We start from the raw sequence: 17,759 nt of genomic DNA on the forward strand, positions 1-17,759 counted from the left end.
GGCCCCAGGAAAATCACAGGGATGAGAGATTTTTCAGGGGGGACTTGGGTGCAGACCAAGAGGGAAGGGAGGGCATGTGGCTTGCTCAGGGCCTGTCCCAAGTTCCCCGAGCAAACCCGGTTATGCACCTGGGGTTCCTGCCACAGCTCTCACTCCAGGGTACTGCAACTGAGCTCACTGGCAATCCCGGGTCAACCAGGAATCTGGACAAAGCCTGGATTTGGCTGCAGGCTCGAGGCATAGCTCGTTCAGGGTGAGCAGGGAAGTGCAGTGAGAGGGACTAGGGGGCCGGCGGGGGAGGTGGGGGTCAGAGGGCGCCGAGCTCCAGCCCTGCTGCTTCCCAGGCCGCAGCAGCCACCCCCATGACGAGGACGACGGGGGCTCCGAAGTCCTTGCTGTCACTGACGACCGGGCCTGGTGTCCAGGACCCCGGAACCCCCTGGGGCCGGCTTTGTCAGCCCCAGCCTGGGTGACCTTGAGCCAGTCTCGTCCCCTCTCTGTGCCTGGGTGTTTGACTGTCAAATGCAGGGGCACCGACTGGAACCTAGGGGCTCTCTCAGTCCTCGCCCTGACCTCTTCCGGCCTCCAGAAACATGTCTCCCACACTCCACGCCCCGGTGCCCGTCTCCCAAGAACAAGGCCAGATTCACTGCCTGGCTCCTCCCTGCTCGCCCAGCGGGCCCCCTCCCCAGCCCGACTGCTACCCTCTGTCCCTGAGAGCGGCAGAGCCAGCTCTGTCCCCAGCGCAGCCCAGGGGCCCTCAGCATCCACCTTGCCTGGCCCAGTGCCCAGGGAATTCCACCAGGCGATGCCCACGGGCGGGGGAGGGGGCAGGCCTAGGGTGGGGGAATCCAGCCCTCTGGGCAGGGGGCCAGCAGCAGCCTTCCCAGCCACACAAGGCCACCTCCTCCAGGAGGTCACAGTGACTGCCCCGGGGGAGCACACACTGAACATAGCCTGTGTGCGTGGGCAGGGGTCCTGTTTCTCAGGCTGTCTCTGCTGTGAGTTCAGGGGATCCTGGACCCCAGTTTGAGGGGCTTGGGTCTTCCTAAGCCTTACTATACGGCCTCTGCCTCACCCAAGGCCAGGGGTGAAAGGGGAGGGGGAGACCGGGGAGGAGGACTGGAGTTGGGGTGAGGTGGGGAAAGTAGGGGCTGGGAGAGGTGGGGGGTGCTCCTGGGGGCATGATTGGGGTGGAGGGGTAAGAGAGGGGTGGGTGGAGGCGAGTGACTGTCAGGGACGGATGTCCGGACCCTGGCCGCCTTCCTGGCTGTGGAAGCCCTTGCCTTACTCCAGAAAGAGGGGACCCCAGACCCGCTTCCACGGGGTGGGGGGAGGCGGGCAGAGTCTCCGGGGAATGCGGTCTCCGCGGCGGGGCGCGGGGTGACTGGAGGAGTCTCTACCCCAGGGCGGCCTTGCTTCCTGGGGGCTTCTCTCCCCAGACCTGCATTTTCCGTGGGGTGGGGGGTGTGCACCGCCAGCTGTGAGCCGCGGAGACCCCCGCCCCTCTCGAGGGGGAGTGGGGGAGCCTAAACTTAGTATTTCGGGGAACGGGAAGGAACGGCAGAAGCTGGGGGGCCCCGGGCGCCGGCGGGGGCTGGGCTCCTCTCTGGGGGGCACGGTCGTTTCCAGGGGGTCCACCAGGGAGGGAGAGCGTCCCCCGAGCTGGGGTGAGGAGGAAGGGCCCATTTCTGAAGGGAAACCGAAGCCGTGTGCTCCCTGGGGTGCGAGAGACCCTGAGGTCTCCGGGCAGGCGAGCCGCGTCCGAGCAGGACGAGGGCCCGGTTCCTGAGAGAAGAGGCCCCGGGTTCGGCCCCTCGCTGGGGCCAGAGCCGGGGGACCCTCCGAGAGGCCCGCCCCACGCGCCCCGGCGCCTCGCCCTCACCTCCAGGCCTGGCTCGGGTCCGCGGGCTCCGGCTCGCGCGCTGCGCGCCCTGCGCTCCGGCTGCGCCCGCGGTCTGCTCGGCTCCCCCAGCGACTCGCCGGCCACCCGGGCTCCGCCGAGCCGCCGCAGCCAATCAGCGCCGTCGGCCCCGGGCCTCGCTCGCGCCTCAGCCAATGGGCGCTCCCGCCACGGGCCGCCGCCCCCGGGGGAGGGGGGAGGCGGGCCGGGGGCAGAGTCCGGCCTCCCCGGGGCTGGGGCGGGCTAGGGAGACGCGGGCTGGGCCAGGGGTCCCGAAGGAGGGGCCGCGAGGGCCGGGGGCGAGGTCGCCCCTCGAGTTTGAGCGGGGCGGGGATGGGGTCCCGTTCCTGAAGAGGGGGTGCCTCTATGTAGGTTGTCTTGACCTGGATCTTCACTAAGTCTCTCGGCCCCTTCTTGGGACCTTGCCCTGCATCTCTGCCCGCCCCCCCACCCCCCACCAGGAGTGAGACCTCGGTTCCTTCTGCGTGGTCTTCCGCTTCCCCGGTGCTAAATGGGGACAGCAGTGGTCATACCTTCTTCATGGATGTAAATGGGACGCTGGATGTGACGAGGGGCATTTGTGAAAACTACTTTATACTAAGGGGTGAGTGGCTGATAGCCCGGTGGCTTTCTGAGGGTATTTGGAAAGGGGATGCAATCTCTCAAGGGTAAAATCGAGGACACAAGAAACTGCCCATCAAAGCAAGCTCAGGGGGCGGGCGTTGAGCGCAGGGTTAATGCCTGCATTGCAAGTTGGAGTGCCTGGGTTTGACCCGGTCTGCTCCCAGCTCCAGCTTCCTCTCACATGCACCCAGGCAGGCTGCAGCTGTGAGGACCCAAGGACCAGTCCCTACCACCCCCGGGGCAGACATGGAGTGACTTCCAGGCTTCTGGGGGCGGTCTGGCCAAGTCTCAGCTGCTGGGGGCTTTGGGAGAGTCCACTGGCAGGTGGAAGACCTCTGTCTCTCTGCCTTTCAAATAAGTAAATAATTTAAAACAGAATGAAGCATGCAACCATCAAGTGTGATGACTGACACTTCTAGACCTTAGGCCAAGAAAGAACGCGGTGGGATTGTCCCGCCCCAGCCTCGTGGCGGTCACTGCTTCCTCGGCTGGCTGCACTCCTGCAGGGCTGTGAGACCCCCACTGCCTCTCGTCTGGGAATCCAGGCTGCCTGATCTCTGATGAGATGAGAAAGTTTGGAGTCCCAGGAATGAAGGAACTGGGAGAAACAGAAAGTAAACAAATCACACACACACACACACACACACACACTCACACACCTGCCAAACCATTCCCCTCCTGTGCAATCCGCGGCCATGAACCCAAAAGAAAAAAATGAACAGAAACAATTCAGGGGGACAGACAGCACAATTGCTGGGCTGGGGCTGGGGCTGGGGCTGGGCGTCTTTGCCAGTCTCTCCGTTGCGTTCATCCTCTATGGGGCCTTGCGAGTCTCAAAGCCCACGCTGTGTGGATAACGCCCTGTGTCGCCCAAGGCTTCTGGAAGAAACCAGTAGTCAAGGCAGGTGGGTCAACACAAAGGCCACCCAGATGGTCTCATGTTTGTCGTGATCAAGGACGTATATGCCCCATGGCTGGTGGGAGGAGGGTCCCAGCCTACAGGGGATTCCTGCGGAAAATCCTAAAGGCCACTTAACCCGTTATGATAAAAAGCTTTATGCATTTGAAAGGCGGAGTGCAAGAGAGAGAGAGAGACATTTCCACCCACTGGTTCACTCCCCAAATGGTCCCAATAGCCAGGGTTGCGCCCGGCTGAAGCCAGGAGCCAGGAGCTCCACCAATGAGGATGGCAGGGACTCAGGTATGTGGGCCATCTCCTTAGGGGAAGCCGGATGGGAAGTGGAGCAGCCAGGACTCGGCCGGCCTGACCCGCTGGACCACAACACTCACCCCTGTGGGTTTGCCTTTGGACCCAGTGACCCAAGCTGTGTGAACTCCTAAAACAAGCAAGAGTGCACAAGGGTAATGGCAAAGTGATTTACTGTCATTTTGTCCACCATGGCCAAAACCTGGAAACCACTCAGCTGTGCAAGGGGAGCTAGCGAGGGAAACCTGTTGTGTGAAATTGAACAATAAGCGTAGGTGTTGAATACTGAATGATACAGAAGGTATCTCACAATCAAAGATGTTTAAAAACCAGCGTACTGGGGGCCAGTGCTGTGGCATTGTGAGTACAGTCACCACCAGCGGTGCTGATATCCCATACGGGCTCCAGTGCAAGACCACGCTGCTCCACTTCCGATCCAGCTCCCTGCTGGTGCACTTAGGAGAACAGTGGAGGATGGCCCAAGTGCTTGGGCCCCTGCACCCACATGGGAGACCCAGAGGAAGCTCCTGGCTCCTGGCTTCTGATCAGCCCAGCTCTGGCCATCATGGCCATTTGGGGAGTGAACCAGCAGGTGAAAGATCTCTCTCTCTCTGTGTCCCCCCACCTCTCCGTAACTCTGCCTTTTAAATAAATGAATAAATCTTTTTTTTAAAAAAGCCCAGCATATTTGATACTGTCTTACTGCTAAATCTAGAGAAGTAGTTCAGTGCCGTCTACCGGAACGTTCTGTGAGGGGAAATATTCTGGATCTGTGTGACTCCCACACGTAGGCATCCATCACTTGGGATGACTGGTTGGCTGAGGAACTGAATTTTTTTTTTTTTTGACAGGCAGAGTGAGACAGTGAGAGAGAGACAGAGAGAAAGGTCTTCCTTCCACTGGTTCACCCCCAAATGGCCACTATGGCCAGTGCTTCTTCCTGGTCTCTCATGTGTGTGCAGGGCCCAAGCACTTGGGCCATCCTCCACTGCCTTCCCGGGCCACAGCAGAGAGCTGGACTGGAAGAGGAGCAACTGGGACAGAATCCGGCGCCCCGACTGGGACTAGAATCTGGGGTGCCGGCGCCGCAGGCAGAGGATTAGCCTACTAAGCCACAGCGCCGGCCAGAACTGAATTTTTAATAGTACTTAATTTTAAGTTTAATAGTCACATGTACAGTTATAGCCAACTAGCTAGCTAGTTAGAATGAGGGAAAAAAATGCATGCCCATTAGTAGAAACAGTACTGGGTACTGAAATTGTGGGCGATTCTGTTTTTTACTTTATTTGTATATTTCTAATTATTTATCTATATTTGCTAATGTCTAATCATTCGACCATGAATATATGTGTATATAATTTCTGCACTCAGAATAAAATTAAAATGGAAAACAAAAAACCAAGTGTCTAAGCTAGAGGTTATCAAACCGTAGCCAGTGGGCCCAACTCAACTCAGGAGCTACCTGTTTTTGTAGGACCTGTAAGGTGAGTTTTCTATCTTAAATAGTTGGGGAAAATCAAAAGGAAGACACAGGGCAATTATATGAAACTCACGTTTCAGTGTGCGCAAAGCGTCGTTGGGACCCGCCATCATCTGGGGTGCTGCAATGGCGGAGCTGAGAACCTGACAGCCTCTTCTCGGAGAAATGTGCTGCCTCCTTACCCGAGGCACGTGGCGTCGCTGAGTCAGGCCACCACGCAGCGAGCACCCAGCGTGGGCCAGGCCCCGGCGCTCTGCTCCGCTCGGCTCGGCTCGCCTCGGGGAAGGAGGGCCTGCCCGCTGTCTGGCTCAGGAGGGGGTGGGAGGGCTGTTTAGAGCCAGGTGCTTTGCAAGCTGAGGCCCTAATAGCGTCATTGTGCCACTTTTGAAGAAAACTGGCAGCAGGTGCAGAGCCCTTTTGCATTCGCTTCTCTTGCATTTTCTACTGTTGCCCTGTTTTCCTCCAGGGCTGCAGGTGAATTCCAGAAAATGCCAAGACTGAGGGTAGCTGGGGCCTGGGAGGAGGGCTCACCTGGGACCTGTCCCTACAAGGGAGCAGCTCCGGCAGGCCGGGCTCCTGCTGCACTGCTGTGGGGAGAAATAAAAACAGAGTATGAGAACTGAGTGGCGCCAGGGGTCTGACCCAGCAGTCCCGCTCCTAGGTATGCGTCTAAACAGCGCTATTCACAAAGGCACAAGGTGGAAATAAGTCAGATCCATTAACGGGTGAAAGGGTTCGTCAATCGCGGGCTGTGCATACAGCAGAATATTATTCAGTGACAAAAAGGAAGGAAGCACTTAATGAATGCTGTCTCCTGGAGGAATCTCGAAAACAAAGAGCACACCCCCATCTCTACGCAGCGGCCAGAACAGGAGGGCCACAGCAGTCGGCAGATGAGCGGTGGCGGGGACACGAGGCTGGTGGGTAATGAGGAGTGACTGCTGAGTGGGTGTGGATGTCCTTGGGGGGAGAGGCAAATGCCCTGGACCAAGACAGTGATGCCGGCTGTGCAACACTGCGAAGCTAACCCTAACGCCGCTGATGTTTCCACTTAACAGCGTCGAAATGGCTCCCTTTGTGTTATGTGTTTTGCCATAATAAAAACAGTGTCTGCTGCACGGGTCGTTGGGTAGGATAGAGAGAGAAGTTTGTTGCTGGTCCCTGGGGGTTACTTATGCATTGGCAGTGGCCATTGTTACTAAGTTTTATCAGGCTACCTGCTTGGTTGTGGGAGGCTGAGCAGAGCTTAGTCATTCCCTCAGTCATCTTTCCCTCCACGCCATCATCCATCCATCTGTCCATCCATCCATCCACCCATCCATCCATCCATCCATCTGTCCAAACATCCATCCATCCATCCATCTGTCCATCTGTCCAAACATCCATCTATCCATTCTCCCATCCATCTGCCCATCCACCCATTCATCCATCCAGCCAGCCAGCCAGCCCATCATCCATCCATCTGTCCAAACATCCATCCATCCACCCACTCATCCATTCATTCATCCACCCATCCACCCATCCACCCATTCACCCATTCATCCATTCATTCATCCACCCATCGACCCATCCACCCATCCATTCTCCCAGGCATCCACACAACTATCCATTCACCCATCAGTTCATCCATCCAATCATGCATGCATCCATCCATTGCCCCTGCTGTGTGCCAGGTGCCCAGGTGTTCTAGGTGTTGGGGATTTGAGATCTTACCCCTGTAGAACCTTCTATTCTGGTGCTGGGAAATGGGGCATGAAAAGGCAAACCTATAAAGAAGGAAGCTACTTTCTCATAACACGACGGTGTGCCCAGGCTCAGGATGAGCACATGAATCGTGATGGTCAGGGGGTCGTCCGAAAGACGGCGCCATTTGATTTGCAGCAGAAACGCTAACAGGGAGTCTTTTATGGCATCGCCTTTGTGCTTATCCCCCTGCATTTCGTCCTTTGAGGAAGAAGACCCGGGGCATGCCTGCAGCTCTCCTTCTCACAACAACCCTGCAAAGGGGGAGACAGCGTGGGTGAGCAAGCCAGGCTCACACCCAGCTCACCCCAGGCACGGCACAGCTTCACCCCGCTGCCACCACGCTGGCCGGGGCCTCACCACAGTGCAGCTCCTCGTGTAGCTCAGGACACCACAGAAGAACAGGAAAACTACGGCGCCCCTACTGGCACCTGCATCCCCACCGGGCTTCCGAGCGGCAGCAAAGGTGCACACAGAGCAGCCCCGGCCAGCAAGGACCCTGCTCACACCGTCCGTGGTGCCCATGTCGGTGTGTGTGTGCAGGAGTCTGACGCGTCCTCCGTCTGGCTGCAGTTGCCCTATGTAGTCTCCCCAGTCCTAATGGCCAATACAGATGGCCCCGACTTGCTACAGTTCAATGTTTTGACTTCACGATGGTGCAAAAGCAACACACACTCGGTACAAACCTTCCAATTCTGACCTCTTCCCAGGCTAGTGATGGTAGCATGAGGCTGTCTTATGATGCCGGTGGCAGCAGTGAGCCTCAGCTCCTGGCCGGAAATTGATGACTCCATCACTGTAGCATCTCCAGGAATCATTACAGTTCAATGTTTCAAACACCTTCAGGCCTCGAGTGCTGCAGCCCTGGCAATGCTGAGTGGCTATGCAATCATTTCAGTAGAGTTCTATACATTTTATGAGATATTCAACACTTTGTTCCAAAATAAGCTTTGTGTTAGGGGAGTTTGCCCAACCATAGAGAAAGGCAATTGTTCTCAGCACGTTTGAGATAGGCTAGGTTAAGCTATGATATTTAGCAGCTTAGGTATATTAAATGCATTTAAAATTTTTTTCTATTATTTGTTTGAAAAGCAGAGTGACAGAGAGGGAGAGACAGCGAGACAGATCTTGTATCTGCTGGTTTATTCCCCAAATGGCTGCAACAGCCGGGAGTGTGCCAGGCCAAAGCCAGGAGCCAGGAACTCCGTTCTGGTCTCTCACATGGGTGGCAGGGGCCATCATATGCTAGGGCCATTAGGAGGAAGCTGAACCGGAAATGGAGCAGCCGAGACGCTACCTAGCTCCCTGATATGGGATGCCGGTATTCCAAGTGGCAGCTTCCCCTTCTGGGCCACAACGCCAGCACCTCACCACACCATATAATGCATTTTTGGCTTACGAAATAACGATGGCTTTCTCAGGACATAAGCCCGTCGTAAGTCCGGGAGCACCTGCACATGCCCGGGGCGTCTCAGACGGAGGGTGGTTTCTCTCTTGTCTCAACTGCTGGAAGAAATATCTCAGCGTGGAGTCTTTTCTGGGATCTTTGAAGACTGCGTTCCTAACAGTGATTGGCGCACAGTAGGCGCTCTGTGAAGTCTTACCCACTCACTGTGTGCAGGACGCCCAGGGCGGCGCTGACGCGTCCCGCCGCTCCCTCGGGGAGCTCCTGGCCCCACGGAGCTGTCCAGCAGTTGCCTGCTGAAACTTTGCGGAAGAGAAAACCCAAGCAGAGATCTACGCCTTCCCCTCCAGGGTCAGCACATCCAAATGCCCTTTCTCCCCCTCATCCTCATCTCTCCCCTCCCCGCAGACTAAGGCAGATGCAAACCAGGAGAGAGTAGGACACAGTAGTTAGTTACACCCTCAAACTAAAGTTACAGAGATCTGGGTTCAAGTTCTGGTTGTGACAATGAAGACTTGCATAGGGGCCGGCGTAGTGGTGCAGCAGGTTAAGCAGCTGCCTGCGATGCAGGCATCACATATGAGCACCAGTTCACATCCCGGCTGCTCTATTTCCAATCCAGCTCCCAGTGCACCTAGGAAAACAGCAGAAGATGGCCCAAGCTTGGGCCCCTGCCACCCACATGGGAGACCCAGATGGAGTTCCAGGCTCCTGGCCCAGCCATCACAGCCATTTCGGGAGTGAATCAGCAGATGGAAGATCTCTCTCTCTCTCTCTCTCTCTCTCTCTCTGCCTCTGCCTCTGCCTCTGCCTCTGCCTCTGCCTCTGCCTCTGCCTCTCTGTAACTCTGCCTTTCAAATAAATAAATAAATAAATGTTTAAAAAACATTAAGGCCGGCGCCGTGGCTCAACAGGCTAATCCTCCACATGTGGCGCTGGCACACCGGGTTCTAGTCCTGATCAGGGCGCCGGATTCTGTCCCGGTTGCCCGTCTTCCAGGCCAGCTCTCTGCTGTGGCCCGGGAGTGCAGTGGAGGATGGCCCAAGGCTTGGGCCCTGCACCCCATGGGAGACCAGGATAAGTACCTGGCTCCTGCCTTTGGATCAGCGCAGTGCGCCGGCCACAGCGCGCCGGCCGCAGCGGCCATTGGAGGGTGAACCAACGGCAAAGGAAGATCTTTCTGTCTCTCTCTCTCTCTCACTGTCCACTCTGCCTGTCAAAACAAACAAACAAACAAACAAACAACAACAACAAAAAAAAAAACAAAAAAACCCACTTCTGACCTGTCCCTTCCAGGCTCAGCAGGCTCAGGTGGCCAAAGAGGACCCCAGGCTGTCCAGGTGGTGCACACAGAGGAACAAGAAATGCCAGGCAGGCACTGGCTCCTCCTCTTCTTCCTCCTCCATCATTATCATTTTTGGCCATTGTTAAGGGTTTTAAAAGAAAAACTTTTAAAAATGTTATTTATTTGAAAGACAGAAATACAAAGAGAGAAGGGAGGGGGGTGGAGATCTTCTATCTGCTGGTTCACTTCCCAAATGGCTGCAACAGCCAAGGCTGGGCCAGGCTGAAGCTGGGAGCCAGGAGCTTCTTCCAGGTCTCCCACATGGGTGCAGGGGCCCAACGACTTGGTCTATGTTCTGCTGCTTTCCCAGGCCATCAGCAGGGAGCTCAATCAGAAAGGGGCAGCTGGGACTCGTACTGGCGTCCATGTGGGATGCCGGCACTGCTTAACTTCTTTTTCTTTCTTTCTTTCTTTCTTTCTTTCTTTCTTTCTTTCTTTCTTTCTTTCTTTCTTTTTTTAAGATTTATTTATTTATTTAAAAGGCAGAGTTACAGAGAGAGAGGCAGAGGCAGAGGCAGAGAGAGAGAGAGAGAGAGAGAGAGGTCTTCCATCCTCTGGTTCACTCCCCAGGTGACCGCAACGGCAGGAGCTACACTGATCTGAAGCCAGGAGCCAGGAGTTTCTTCTGGGTCTCCATGTGGGCGCAGAGGCCCAAGGACTTGGCCCATCTCCTACTGCTTCCCAGGCCATAGCAGAGAGCTGGGTCAGAAAAGGAGCAGCTGGGGCTAGAACTGGTGCCCATATGGGATGCTGGCGCCGCAGGCAGAGGATTAATCCACTGTGCCACAGTGCCGGCCCCTGCTTAACTTCTTCAACTTCTAAGCCACAGCGCCCCCTCTCCACCCACCCCCCCAAAGCCCTTTTTAAATGACACATAAAAATTGTAACTATTCATGGAATACCCTGTCATACTCTGATACCTGGATGCTTTGTGCAGTGTCCAATCAGCATCTATAGGAATCTTCAGAAAACACATGAAAAAATAGAAGTAAAAGATAAGCTCATTTTGGTGCATAAGAATGTTGAAGTCCATGCATAGATTTTTCACAATGTACATTTTTTCATAAACTTCTTGAAGACCCCTCATATATCCAGAAAAATCTATAATTTCTTAGTCATGGAAACATTCAAATCCTTTCTCCTAGCTTTCGTGAAATACACAGGCTGCTCTCATTATCAGCAGCCAGGCTACTGTGCAACAGAACACCCTCGGCTGAGGCTTTCGATGCCTCTCCACTGGGCTGTCATCTGGTCTCCTCTGTCAGAGCACGGATCCACCTGTCACTCATCGATCGGAGCGTCCATTTGCGAGCCTGCTCACCTGCTTGGTCATCCTCACTCCTCTCCCACACTCTCCAGAACCGCTGGCACCAGGTAGCCAGTGATCTGCTCCAGGGATGGCTCCACCCGACCAGGCAGCTTCTGGGGCCAGGGCCTGGGTCCGACTCCTCTTCTGTGCCCAGCCCCAGGCCACAGCAGGGCCCAGGCCGTGCTTGACTGAGCTGGAGTGAATGAGCTCCTTTCTGAACTGAGCTCTCTGTGAAGGTCCAGGCTTTGTGGGATCCGGACACTGGTGCTTCCAGAGCCTCTCCCGCAGGAAGAGTCGGTGGGGATGACCCCTGGGGGTGCTGGGAGTTCTCGGACACGCCGTCTACACCAACGCTCCTCCTCCTGCTGGATTCAGGGGTAGCACCCTGGGGGTGCTGGGAGTTCTCGGACATGCCGTCTACACCAGCACTCCTCCTCCTGCTGGATTCAGGGGTAACACCCTGGGGGTGCTGGGAGTTCTCGGACACGCCGTCTACACCAACGTTCCTCCTCCTGCTGGATTCAGGGGTAGCACCCTGGGGGTGCTGGGAGTTCTCGGACACGCCGTCTACACCAACGCTCCTCCTCCTGCTGGATTCAGGGGTAGCACCCTGGGGGTGCTGGGAGTTCTCGGACACGCCGTCTACACCAACGCTCCTCCTCCTGCTGGATTCAGGGGTAGCACCCTGGGGGTGCTGGGAGTTCTCGGACACGCCGTCTACACCAACGCTCCTCCTCCTGCTGGATTCAGGGGTAGCACCCTGGGGGTGCTGGGAGTTCTCGGACACGCCGTCTACACCAACGCTCCTCCTCCTGCTGGATTCAGGGGTAGCACCCTGGGGGTGCTGGGAGTTCTCGGACACGCCGTCTACACCAGCACTCCTCCTCCTGCTGGATTCAGGGGTAGCAGCGGGAGAGCTTAGTGTGGAAGGCCCCCGTCTCCTGCTGGCTCACGGAGGCAGCTCCTGAGTGGCTGTCACCAGGGGGCCAGGCCCAGCCCCACTGCTGCTCCCCGGATGCCAGCAGTGCCGGGGTGGGGAGACCTGCTGTCGCATATGTCCTCCAGTTTGGCAAAAGCACCCATTACACGGTGAGCAGACTGACCCTGGGCCTCAGTTTCCTCATCCACAAAATGGGCGTAAAGAAAAACAGGATGTTGACCCAGCAGGGCCGGGGGGAGGGTCCAAGGAGAGAAGCTTGGGACTGAGTTGGGATTGTGAGGACCCCCTCCCCCCAGTCTCTGGATTTGAGTCCTGAACTCTCCCCCATGTGGCTGCCCTCCTCCTGGGATGTGCAGGTATGCGTTGTCATAGAAACCGCTCAGGGAAAGTGCACTTAAGAGCTCACTGATTTCTTTTTTAACTCCCCAAAATAACCCACCCTGTCAGTCAAGTAACACTCGGGCCCAGGTTAGACACGCGAGGTTGTTTTAGCTTCATTAACGGTTCTGCAAGGCACCTGCTGGGCAATTTCACCGTCCCAAGGCAGGCAGTTAACAGGACCGCGACAGCGAGTGACAGTAACAGTGGTGATGATGATGGGCGTTGCTAACATGTACCCACCCCACCCCCTGCAGCAGGCTGGACCCTGGTGCTTTTCCAGCATCGTCAAGGGCAACCTTGAGAACTGTGTGCTGCTGGCCCATTTCACAGACCCGGAAGCTGAGGCTGGGAGAGGCGAGTGTGGGTGCAGCCTGGGTGCAGACGCCAGGCACCCTGTTGTGAACGCCGAGCTTTACAGCCTCTCGGGAACCACAGAAAGGGGGTGTGCAGAGAAGGCCCAGCCCCTTTGATCGCCAGGCCCCATGATCCAGACCGCCAGTTTCAGCCTCTTTCCGTGGTGAGCGCTGCAGCTGGACGCTCTGCCCCTCGCCCTTGGAGCCCCTCCTGGTCATTCCCACCTGCCCCTCCCCCTGTGGAAACGCTCCCGTGTGGCTCCCTGCAGCCTGAGGAAGGCAGAAGGCGGCTGTGGCCCCTTCCGCCCTGGCACGTGGGACCATGGCAGAGCGTGGGTTCTCGCCCACGGGATGCTGGGTGGGCTTCACACAACGTCCACCCCAGGCAGGGACCAGCCCGCTTCCAGCGGGACCCCTGCCCTTGAGACCACTGTGCCCTGTGACTCTAGCAGCCCACATAAGCCTCTGAGCTGTAGTTTGCCCACCTCGGAAATGCGTGCAGCATGGCTGTGCAGAACCACAGAGAAACGAGATCAACGGTGAAGGGTCAATAAGTGATAACTTGATCAGAATAGGGGAGTCATGTTGTGCCACTGTATAACAGAGAGCAGGTTAGTTAGGGCCCCCGGAGAGTGGCTGGGACCCCCCAGTGTGGCCAAGGCGGCCACTGGCAACTGTGCCTCGCACGTCTGCCGATGCATCCTGCTGTTGATCCATGAGGCTGGGGCGCCACCTGGTGGTGAGTCCTCCCAGGAGCCGGCTGGGACAGGACGCGCCAGGAACGTGCTCCCTGGGGCTCCAGCCTGCAAACCTGGAGGAGAAAACCACCTGGCTCTGAGGAGACCAGAAGCCAGGAACAAACTCGGCCCGGTCTCCACTGCAGGCTGGGCCAGAGCAAGGAGCCCTGGCGGCTCTGGGCCTCCATTCAAGTCCTGCCTCCCGGCACAGGTTCCTTCGCTCAGCACAGCAGCTCCCAGCCGGCTCTCTGCTTCCCTGCACCTACTTTACTTTGGTCTGAACATTTTTTTTAAAGCCCATTCGCGTCTTGCATGAGCTTTCTGGAGACCTCTGTTGCACGTGGACGGGAGCTGCCACCCGCTGCACCTGCACGACGCCCAGCCTCATCGCTGGCGGGTCTGCCCACTCCTGGGCTCAGGGCCGCTCTCTGGTGGGCCTCTGAGATGTCTTTGGGGATCCCCCTCCCCTCGAGTGTGGGCTGGACTCTTGACTCACTTGCAAAGGCCGGAAGAAGGCAGCAGGGCTGGGTGGCACTTCTGAGATCGGGTCCTAACAAGGCTGGTTCCCGTCCCGCGGGTGCTGTGCACTCGCTCGCTCGCTCGCTCTCTGGCTATTCTCGTGTGTTCACTCTGATGGGGCTGCGCCTTGTCCCAGTTTTTGGAAGCTGCCAGGGCCAGGCCCACGTGGCAGGGAAATGACCAAGTCTGCAGTGTCCAGCCAGGGACGCGCTGCATCCTGCCTTCTACCCCCCGAGAGAGAGCCCCGAGGTGCAGAATCCCCCAACCCTCAGGAAGAGGCTCAGCAGGTTCCAGTCAGCCCCACCCCCTTCCCGCCCAGGTGGCTGGGTTTCTGTACCAGACGAATGGGCTGGGAACACAGGTGAGATTCGAGGTGGGGCCGACTGTGGCCACACCCTCCTCCAGAACCTGGACGCACCCAAGTCCCAGTTAGGACAACCAGATGACGCGCATCTTCAGCCACTTCTTGCCTCTACACATCCAGGTCCTCACAGCCCCAGGCCTGCCTGATGGATGCTGGCCCTGCACACCGCATGTCTTTCTAGAACTTCGGGCCGACACTGATTGATCTTCCCACACAGGCTGCCAAGCCGCACCTTAGGAGTTTGGGTTTGGGGCCGACATTGAAGGGTTGAAGCTCCAGTATCCCGTTGCTCCACTTCTGATCCAGCTCCCTCCTGATGCGCCTGGGAAAGCGGTGAAAGATGGCCAGGTCCTGGGGCCCCTGCGCCCACGTGGGAGACCCACAAGAAGCTCCTGACCTCAGATCGGCTCAGCTCTGGCCGTTGTGGCCATTTGGGGAGTGAACCAGTGGATGGAAGACCCACTCCCCCTGTAACTCGGTTAATACATAAATCTTCAAAAAACAGTTTGGCTTGATCCACCTGCCAATACGTGCCTGTGTCTGTGTGTACTTAGATTTCTGTTGTATTTCCAGTAAACACACACACACCCACACCCACACACCCAGACTTGTAAAATATGTGTGTGTAGCATAAAGGGCAAAGTCTCTCACCAGGTCAACCCGAGGTTAACGGTGTGCTGTGTAAGCTCCAGGGTTCAAACCCTGGCTCCATCCCTCAGCACTTACATGACCTGGCCTCAGTCTCCCCATCTGCAGAATGGGCTCCGCACTATGTGTTGCTGGAGGACCCAGCGAGCCGTGTGCGCCCTGCCCAGGGCAGCTGGATCCACGGCCAGCAGTCTGGCCCCCCAGGAGCTCCCATAGCAGCACCCTGCCCCAGAACTCCCGGTAAACCCAGGACCACCAAAGCTCATTTCCTGCACTGACAATCGCCCTCCCCTGCCCTGCCGCACGGCCTGGCTCTCGCAGAAGACGCGTCCCCCACATCACCGCCCCTGTGTCTGAGGCCGACTTTGTACACAGGGGTACTCCTGGGCCAGGCGTCTCCAGAGGGGCTGGTGCCGGTGGCCTGGCGACGCCGTGTCCGAGGCTTCTCCACTCCACACTCACCTCCACAGGCTCGTGTTGGAAGTGATGGGGAAGCAGCTTGAATCAGCCAAGCTCTGATTAAGGCTTTATTGCATCGAGCAGCTTAAGGAGGCATTTTTATCAAGATTTATGCATTTGAAAGGCAGAGTGACAGAGGGGTAGATCACCTGTCCACGCGTTCACTCCCCAAATGGCTGCGACACCCGCTTCTGGGCCAGGATGAAGCCAGGAACTCCGTCTGGGTCTCCCGGGGTAGCAGGGACCCAAGCACTTGGGCCGTCTTCTGCTGTCTGCCCAGGCACATTAGCAGGAAGCTGGAGAGGAAGTGGACTAGCTGGGATGGGATGCAGGCATTGCCATGTGGCAGCCAAACCCACTGTGCCAGGGCGAGGGCCCTACATACAGGCGTACACTGTCTAACGCCCAACCAGGGTAAACCTAGCTCCTCACTTAACACTTCTTCATGATGAGAACATCGAATATCCTAGCTCTTTAAATGGACACAGCCATAACCACAGTGGTCACTCTACTGCAGGCGGATCCCAGAACTTACTCCACCTGATTACAATTTAGTGCCTGTTAACCAATCTTCCCCGGCCTCCGGGGACCGCCACGGCACGCTAACTTCTCCAAGTTCACTTTCCTTGATGCCATCTGTGGGTGAGATCACGTGGCACTTGTCTACTTGTCTTCAGTTTCGTCTACTCAACCCCTGACGTCCAGTTTCATCCCTGCTGTTACAAACGAGGAAAATCTTTATGGCTGAGAGTATTCCATTTATTTACACCATTTACCTGGTGTAATTTCCACGGAACCTCCTAAGGAAGGAGTCTCGCCGTTCCACAGACGAGCAACCCAGGTGCAGAGAGGCAGGTCAGCCTGCAGATTCGAGGCAGAATCAGGATCCGAACCCTGTCCAACTCCGGGGAGCGCTTATCCAAAGAGACGCCACAGCCTTGCTCACCATGGCGTGGTCTCGAGCATCGCCAGTGTCCCAGCGGATCTGCACGGGCCTGGTCTGAGCAGTGCTGGGGACCGTGGCGTCACACTGGTTCCAACAAATCCTTCCTGTGCGGGCTCCAGCTAACCAAGCCCCTCCCTTGGGCCATGCATCTCCCTGAGAATGCCGGACCTCTCACACACACACGCACACACACTCTGCCGGCCTGGGTGGTACCAAAATGCTAACGGTCTGCAGACTCCGCACCACACTGCCAATGGCGCGAAGGGCGTGCCCCGGGGGTGGAATCTGGTGATCCTGTGAGTTACAGTGGATCAAGATTAACTCCGGGCTCCGCTCAGCCAGGCTTTCAGGCCCAGTGGTTCAGACATGAGCAGCTCGCGCTAATGCGCCAGGTCAAAGTGATGACAACTCTATTGCCGGGTGCCAACTTCATTTATGGGCTTGTCCCCAGGAGTGCTAGGACAGTGGCACCACTGGTGCACTGGCCAGCCGGCTGCGGGCTGCGTGGCAGGGTGTGCCTGGAGGACCTGCTGCTGCTACGCCCCAGACGAGCCGCCATCTGCTCCATCAGGTCAAGGCTAAGGCACGGTGGTGGCAGGAGCTGTGGGGACCCGAGTGCAGCCTACATGACCACGCACACACTCCCAGGCCTGGGGTTCGAGCGCAGGTGTTGAGGTCGTGGGGGATATGCCATGCTGCTGGCCCGGGGACCGCCGTGGGGGTGTAACAAGGGTGTGGACCCAGGAAGCAGGCTGACACGGGTTCCAAATTCTACTCTGCTCTTGACAGTTGTATGACACACGGCAAGTGGCTTAACTTCTCTTATGTAAAATGTTTGTCTTTCAGGGTCTTTTTAAGATTTAAATCAGTTATAGACAAGGAGCGGGAGGGAGGGAGGGAGGGAGATCTTCCACCTGCTGCTGGTTCATTTCCCAGACGGCTGGGGTTCACCTGGGTCTCTCATGAGGGTACAGGGCCCAAGGACTTGGGCCACCTGCTGTTTTCCCTGGCACATTAGCAGGGAGCTGGATTGGAAGCGGAGCAGCTGGCACTTGAACTATGGGATACCAGCATCGCAGGCAGCGGCTTTCCCTGCTGCACCACAGCGCAGGCCCCCTCCCGGGCTCTGAGACTCAGAGACAACGTCCGGCTTCCTCCCGCTCGTGCTGGCCTCCCCTGCGTCTCAGCCTCAGAAGGGACACACTCTTTGCAGAAGCAGCCAGCTCTCTTCTAACGGGTGAGATCTACTCCGCCCCAGCGCTGTCGCATGCTGGGTTGGGGCCTTCTCTGCTGTGGGGACCCCTGTGCACTGCAGCAAAGTCCCTGCCTGGCCCACTGGACACCGCCGTCTCCCCTACACGCCACAACCGACAATGTCTCAGGGCGTTGCCAAATG

At 57.2% G+C, this 17,759-nt stretch overlaps 1 protein-coding gene across 1 annotated transcript in view; it reads right to left on the reverse strand.

The window, feature by feature from the left end:
- Nucleotides 1-2,023, reverse strand: part of ABAT (4-aminobutyrate aminotransferase) — a 100,616-nt gene extending 98,593 nt beyond the window's left edge. The window contains exon 1 of the mRNA XM_051847393.2: nt 1,886-2,023. The gene's annotated coding sequence lies outside the window, so the exon portion shown is untranslated. The remainder of the gene's footprint in view (nt 1-1,885) is intronic.
- Nucleotides 2,024-17,759: the final 15,736 nt, after the last annotated feature.

This window comes from Oryctolagus cuniculus, chromosome 19 (assembly GCF_964237555.1).
Source record: "Oryctolagus cuniculus chromosome 19, mOryCun1.1, whole genome shotgun sequence".
Classification (NCBI taxonomy): domain Eukaryota; kingdom Metazoa; phylum Chordata; class Mammalia; order Lagomorpha; family Leporidae; genus Oryctolagus; species Oryctolagus cuniculus.